This window comes from Zea mays, chromosome 2 (assembly GCF_902167145.1).
Source record: "Zea mays cultivar B73 chromosome 2, Zm-B73-REFERENCE-NAM-5.0, whole genome shotgun sequence".
Classification (NCBI taxonomy): domain Eukaryota; kingdom Viridiplantae; phylum Streptophyta; class Magnoliopsida; order Poales; family Poaceae; genus Zea; species Zea mays.
Window position 1 is genome coordinate 112,549,653 of NC_050097.1, and position 7,763 is coordinate 112,557,415.

The 7,763-nt window shown below is 40.8% G+C and overlaps 1 long non-coding RNA gene across 1 annotated transcript; it reads right to left on the minus strand.

Moving 5' to 3' along the window:
* Positions 1 to 4,423: 4,423 nt before the first annotated feature.
* Positions 4,424 to 6,259, minus strand: LOC103646850 (uncharacterized). Its single transcript, XR_562481.3, has 4 exons — positions 6,055 to 6,259; positions 5,648 to 5,768; positions 4,692 to 4,868; positions 4,424 to 4,611 (listed from the first exon to the last, which is right to left on the minus strand). It is a non-coding gene; the product is annotated as an uncharacterized lncRNA (long non-coding RNA).
* Between the last annotated feature and the right edge of the window lie 1,504 nt (positions 6,260 to 7,763).

The window sequence follows — 7,763 nt, forward strand, 5'->3', positions numbered from 1 at the left end:
CTTCATCAGTTAACTCCTAACGCTATCGTTAGGCTTAGCGTTTATATCTGGGCTCTCCGAAGCCAAGGGGTGGAGCCATTTGCCGAAGGCTTCTGCCGAGTGCACGAGCTTCATTATCAGATGAAAGCTAGAGGAGATGGTCTTCATGAAAACTTTGGCTGCTACAATTTGGCCTATCGCAAGAATACAAAATTTCCAGTGATTAGCTACCGAAGCAAGTGGCTAGCTGGCTAGAGGTCTGAGTGGTTTTACGTCAAAGTTGACGAAGAAAAGGAGAAGCTGGTCCAGAGTCTGCTAGAACTGATCTTCGGAGAGACCAGACCCCAGTGCAACATGACACCAGGGAGTCCAAGCCAAATTGCTCTGGCTGAATTTCGAGTTATTGCAGAGCATATCGGCACTAGGGACTTAGTGCAAGAATTTTTGGCTTTCAGAGTGTTCCCAACTTTGAAGGAGTGGGACATGCCGAAGCTGAAGGGGGAAAAGAAGAAGGGGGAACTTATTCGGCTGCCTTATCATTATAAATTCAAGAAACATTTCAAAGTGCCCTGCCAAGAATGGTTAGACACGATTGAAGTAATGTGCAACGAAATTCTCGGCAATTACTCTAAAAAAGAAGATCAATTAATGACTGCAGCCTTCGGCACCCGTCCGAAGCGAAGGTTAAACCGAGTAATGGATGCTCTGGACTTTGAGTACCCCGACTACGAGCGGCTAGACAAGGATGCCGAAGGGCAGAAGAGAAAGAGAGTGACTGGTGCTTTGAATAAAGAAGCTACTTAATCGATGAAAGACGACGAAGAACAATTGAAAAAGAAAAAGCTGAAGCCTGAGCCGAAAACAGATGCTTCAAAGAAAAGTAAAGCTACAACTCTGAAGCAGAAAGCAATTGATGAAGAAGAAGAAACTGCTGCAACACCCTCTGCCACCGACGTAGAGGAAATCTTAAAGGTAATGACTGAATCTTTGCCTGTCAAGCTAAGTCCACTGGGACCACATCTGACGAAGCTTTTTCAGAAGGAAAAGGAGCCCACAAAAACAAAGAAGGCAGCTAAGCCGAAGAAACAAAGAATCATTACAGTGACAGAAGTCATTGAAGGGACACCACCACAAGCTTTAGCTCCGAAGGCCTCAGCTGTTGAGAGCACAACAGCTACCGAAGCTGCCACAGCCGAAGATATTCACTTAGAAAGCACAATTGCTAATATTGACAAGATACTGCTAGACATGGCCACAGAAGAAGCTGCTGCAGCCACCAAAAAAACTATGGCCCCAGTGCCCGAGAAGGAGAAGAAAATAGCCAAAGACACTTCGGAAGATGAAATTTTTAACTTTCAAAACTTAGTTGGCCAAGAATTGACGAAGGCTGAAAAAGAAGAGCTAAAAGAATATGTCATATCTTGCGGATATCAGCTGGGGGCACTTCTCTTTGGTGGCATCAATGACGAAAAGTTGGGCTGTGTCCGGGATCATACTGGAGCGAAGGTTATCGGTACTCTATCAAAGAGTATCGGTTTCCCAAAGCTCAAGACAGACATTAGCCGCTACCGACGATAGCACATCGTCGGTAGTTTATTTTATTCCAATTTCAAGGTGAACAACTTTTCTTTAACTTTTATTGTTTTTAATAACAAAGATGTTTTCTAACGAAGGTTGTTTGTGCGTAGAGTATGCTGTTGAGTAAAGCTCTGAAAATGCAGCAAGATTTGGAAGATAAAAAACACGAAGTTATAATTGAGAGTTTAGAAAGCAAGATAAAAGACCAATCAGCTGCTCTTGAAAAGAAGGACTTCGAGCTTCAGACAACCGAAGGCTTATTGGCAGAAGCTGAAGCTAAAATAGCAGAATTAAATACGAAGCTTCTGTCCTAGTCAGAAAGCTTCGAACAAGAAAAACAGAAGCTTAATGCAAAATTTTTGGACGAGGTCGAGAAAAGTTCAGATTTGAAAAAATCATTGACAGGTCTTCAAGACAAATGCCTGGATTTCAGTAATCGATGTGTACAACGGCTGAAGCAAGTCTTCAATTCGGTTGGAGCCAGCTGCGAAAAATTTAATCCTTCGACTGAAGACCTGCCGGGGGTCTTGGAACATATCGAGGGTGAAATTGATGACCTTGACGAAATTATAGCTGGACATGGTGACTTCTGTGCCCTGGTAGCTTCTCGGGGCACAGCTGTCGCCTTCCTGAAATCTGGTTGCGAACATGGAAAGGTTGTCAATAGACCCAATTTCAGTTTATCACCAGCAGATCTAGATAATATTCCCAACCTTGCCCGAAGCATAGAAAATAGATTTATAAAACTGGTATGGACAAAGGGTGGACGAAGCATAGCTGGTGATGAAGCTTGGAGTCATCTTAAACCGGTAACAAAATCATACCTTGTGCTTACCTCTTCCTTCAAACTTGAATGCTTACAATACTTTAATACGTACAGGATGACGAAGCCGAAGCCGAAGCTGAAGAGTAAGAAGACGAAGCCGAAGCTTAAAGGATGACGAAGCCGAAGCTCAATGGATACTAATGAAGCTTGAATAGATAACTGTAGAAAAAACTCTTGTAATAACCTTTGTAACGAATAATGTAATTAAATTTTACTCTGTGAACTTTGTCCATACCTTGTAATATATTCTTACCTTTCCGTCAATGTATAAAGTCCTTCGGTGTGAACGAACTTAGCATTTTTGAGCCGAAGGCGAAAAACACCTTCCCTTCTTTTCGTACACAGTGAAGCATAAAACTGCTTCTTTTTCTTTTTGCCGAAGCCTTTCTTTAAAGCCGAAGCAACTGCCTATGTCATGATGATGATGATCCTATGTATGTCTAAATGAATGTTTATGAATGCAAATGTATGATGTAATGTACCGTGCAAATGAATGTCCAAACATACGCATACGAAGCCACAACCATAGCCTTCATTCCCTTAGGAATAACCAAAGTCTCTTTGCCGTTTATTTTTTGGCTTCACCGCTTATTTTTAGGTGTATCAGCGCTGACTTTTCGCTGTAAGTTCTGCATTCCCTTAGAAACGTCTTTTGAACTTCTTCGCCTTCTATTTCGGCGGTATCGCGTTGACTTTTCACGCTTCGCCTTATATTTCAGCGGAATCAGCGTTGACTTTTCGCTGTAAGCTCTGCATTCCCTTAGGAACGACTTTTGAGCAGAAAATTTACACTGCGCTCCCTTAGGAACGGCTTTTTGTAGCTTCGTCGTGCTCTGCATCCCCTTAGGGACGTCTTTCGAGCTTCTCCCTGTTTTTTCTTTTCTCTTTGCACTCGATGGTGCATGCTCAGCTTTTACATTTAGATTTTTGGGGGATATTGCTCTTGTAGAGCTGAAATAAGAAAAAGAGAAATTACATGCTATGGCCCTATTAAAAACCTTTCTCCCCCTTTAGAAAGGAAAAGGGTGCCATAGGAAAAAAATAAAAAGATTACATCAAGCTATACATAATATCGCCGAAGCTCATCCGCATTCCAAGATCTAGGAATGTCGTTGCCATGCATATCCTTCAATCTGTAAGAACCGGGTCTTGATGAAGATACTACCAGAAAAGGTCCTTCCCACTTCAACTGTAGCTTGCCTACTGTATCTGGGTTGGCAACTCTCCGAAGTACCAAGTGCCCTGGCTTGATGTTTTTTAACCGAACTTTTCTATCACGCCATTTTATTGTTTCGGCTTGATATTTATTGATGTTATCCACAGCTTGAAGCCTGATCCCTTCTATAGCATCTTTTGCCACAGAATAATCAGCTTCGTCCTCTGTCGAAGCCACTGTTCTTATTGATCTTGCTTTAGCTTCCTCTGGGGTTATTGATTCATCACCAAACAATAATTTGAATGGTGTAAAACCTGTTGACCTTGATATTGTTGTGTTGTGGCTCCACACCACTTTGATCAATTCATCTAGCCACTTTCCTCTAGGCTGATTGAAGATTAACTTCATTATTCCCATCATTCACTACACCAAAATAGTAAACTTCCTAGAGCCTAAACTCTAGGAAGTTAGGCCTAAACTCTAGGAAGTTAGCTAAACTCTCAGAAGTTAAGTCATCTCGTCGGAAGTTTGGCTCTCAAAAATTTCTTGTCGGAAGTTAGCTTAACCTCCTTAGAGCCCTCTAGGAAGTTAGCTAACTTCCTACAGCCAAAAAAGCCTCTCGGAAGTTAGTAGCTTCACGTCGTCAGCTGACTAACTTCCTACGGCTGACTGTAGCCCCTAGGAAGTTAGCTGGCTAACTTCCTACGGCTTAATAAGCCTCTAGGAAGTTAATTTGACCAGCATTACAAATGTTGTTTATTTTTATTTTACACCACATTCCACAACATAACAAATATATCAACATCTATATAGCACAACATATTTTCACACAAAACATCTCACACACAATCACATAACAATATTTAAATCCATAGTCTCATCGATTACATCACAAAAGTCTCATCCATAGTCTTATCAATTACATCACAAAAGTCTCATCCATAGTCATAATAAGACACATCTCATCAACCAGTACTAATAAGAGACAATATCTCATACATAGTCATAATAAAAGTCTCAAGTATCAGAACATAATAACATGGAAGATCACGGTCGCCGATCACCATAGTTCCTGGTATCACATAACGAATCAATAACCATAGTTTACAACTTTACATTATAGTATCAAACTACCATAATAAGAGATCTTACAGGAAGATAACTATGAAGAAGAGCATGTATAATGACAAGTGCACAAGGTCACTTATGAGCTCCAAGTAAAATGTATACACTGCCTTTTTCTCCCATTGACCTTCCATTAGCATGTCACTAACATAGAATATATACTTCACGAATGTTGATACCGTGGATGTTGCTAGTATCATATACCTGAAACATGGTTTATACTTGTTAGCTATTATTGAGCAACTTGAATCTTATGGTACATCAATAAATAATTGCTGGGTATTTAGAAATAAGAACTATAGGGTTATTACCTAGCCTGTAATGCATACCCCTTGCCTTGGAAGCAAGAAGCAAACAAATTATAGTATAGCTGGAGTTTCATGCTAAATGGAACAAATACTTTGCAATCACTTAACGTATTGCTCAAACCTAAACAGACATAGCTGCACAAGCTTGTAGACTAACATCTCATAATATAGCAACAAGAGCACATAGATGAACTGATTAGCAAGCTTAAGACCATTGAGGTAGTGAAAATAAGATATATTCATGGCTTAGCAAAGCATATATAAGTCGAGCAAATAAAAAAAATAACTGCAAAGCTGGCATTATTCATGTAGTATATGGAAGTGCAAAGGACGACACACAAAATGGAAAGATATTACATTACTGAAGAATTAAGACATCCGTGAAAGGCATGGTCCTGTGCAACTAAAAAAAGACACTCGCTTGATATATAGACCTAATATGTAGTACTTCGTTTTGCAAATATTTGCCCATTATCTTGGGAGATGCCATATCAAAGAGACTACAATTTAATTAATTTCTAGTTCTCTATCCATACTCTAATAACATTGTGAAAGAGAACAAAATATTGCAGCTTGCCACATTGATACAGTGATAAAATGAAAACAGAGAGTGCAGATTTTCCATGCACCGAAAAAGGCATTTAAGCAAAATTAAGAAAATAAAATTGAGCTTACTCAAAGGAGAAGAAGATGGCAACGAACGCCTCGTGCTGCGTACGTCGGTAGTCAGATCATCTTCGCCACTGGGGGCCGCCGCCCGCCCGCGGAAACGTTCCCGAACACACCACTGGGTCGCCTAGAAACGAACGATCAAAATTATCATGCGCAATATATACGGAAAATAAGATCTCAGAAATCAGCCAGCTAATCCAAAGTTCCAAACGAGGGTGCGGAGCCAGTAAAGTACATGGGCCATAATGTTTACAAAAAAATCAAAATTAGTAGGCATTAAACACACATACACTAGTAACTACTAGATCAGATCCGGATGCAGGTAGCCAAATAGCATAAGTTAGGGTTTGGTAGCTCCGTTTAGATCCGAACAACACGAAGGTAAGATAAGGGTTAGGAATACGGCATACCTGGTAGTTGCTCGTCGCCAGCGAAGGACCCGACGGACCCTGGCACCTAGCACATAGGGGGGGTGTGACGGTCGCCGTCGTCGCCACGAGAGAAAGAGGGGATGGACGCCAAGAAACAGAAACAGCAGGGGCAGAAGCGAAACGCACGCGGTCTGGGGCTGTTTTGCCTGGGCCTGGAGATTGGAGTAGGCCTGGAAACTACTTGTGTATGTCTAGGCCCATTGGTCCGAAACAGATATATTCGTGCTTTGCTTAAACAGATTGAACTTGCCGTACTGAGATGGAGAATTTGGGATCAAATTCTGACCTTTGTCTTCTGTTCATATTGAAGTATTTTTCATTAGACATAAATTTCTTTTGCGAAACGACTCGAGACGATCGTACATTGAATCTAAATAAATTAGGAAACAGAATGAAACATTTTCTATTGGTCATCGAATTATAATTGTTTTCTACATGCTGGGGCGAGCTAATCCAGACCTCAATCTCTCGAATTCAGCTTCAACTAACTACACGCTATGGGGTTGTTTGGCACTGCTCTAGGTTTAGCTTTAATGTGAAGTTGTGGTATATAATATAAATTTAGATGGTTTAAAAAATATTTTTAATCTAAATAAGAAACAAAATGACTTATCTAAAACCTAACTTCCTAGAGGAGGTTGTAGAAAGTTAGCTGGGCAGTTAACTTTCTAGAACCAACCGTAGGAAGTTAGCTTTTCGTTTGACTGGGTCAACAACTGAAACCTAACTTTCTAGAGCCAGCCGTAGGAAGTTAGCTTTTCGTTTAACTGGTCAACATCTGAAACCTAACTTCCTAGAGGAGGTCGTAGGAAGTTAGCTAGACAGCTAACTTTCTAGAGCCAGCCATAGGAAGTTAGCTTTTCGTTTGACTGGTCAACAGCTGAAATCTAACTTCCTAGAGGAGGCCTTAGGAAGTTATCTAACTTCCTACGGTTTTTTTAACTTCCGACAGCTTTTATAAAATACCGTAGGAAGTTAAGTTTATTTCCTAGAGCTACCAGTTGCCTCTCGGAAGTTATTTATTTCCTACGGTTTGTTATAAAAGCTGTAGTAAGTTAAAAAACCATAAGAAGTGTATGATTTTGGTGTAGTAATTATAATGCCATTAGCTCTTTCGGCAAGTCCATTTGACTCCGGATGTCTAACTGATGCAAAATGGATCTTCGTGCCAATTTGTTCACAGAACTCTTTGAAAGCTTCGGCATCGAACTGTGTTCCGTTGTCCATAGTAATAGCCTTCGGCACTCCGAAGCGACAAACAATATTTTGCCAGAAAAATCTGGACAGTGACCGAAGTTATTGTGGCTAAGGGCTTCGCCTCAATCCACTTGGAAAAATATTATACCGCCACCACAACATATTTTAGATTTCCTTGTGCTGGTGGAAGTGGGTTTAGCAAATCAAGGCCCCACCTTTGCAACGGCCAAGTGGGCTGTATTAACTGAGTCAGAGATGAAGGTTGTTTCTGATCTCTTGCACATTTTTGACAGCCTTCACATTTTTGGACTAATTCTGCTGCATCCGAAGCTGCCTTCGGCCAATAGAATCCTTTACGAAAAACTTTTCCTAGCAAGGGCCTAGATCCGATGTGAGATCCACACAGACCTACGTGTATCTCCTTCATCAATTTGATACCTTCGGTTCTTGATAAACATTTGAGGAGTGGTGAACAAATTCCATGTTTATAC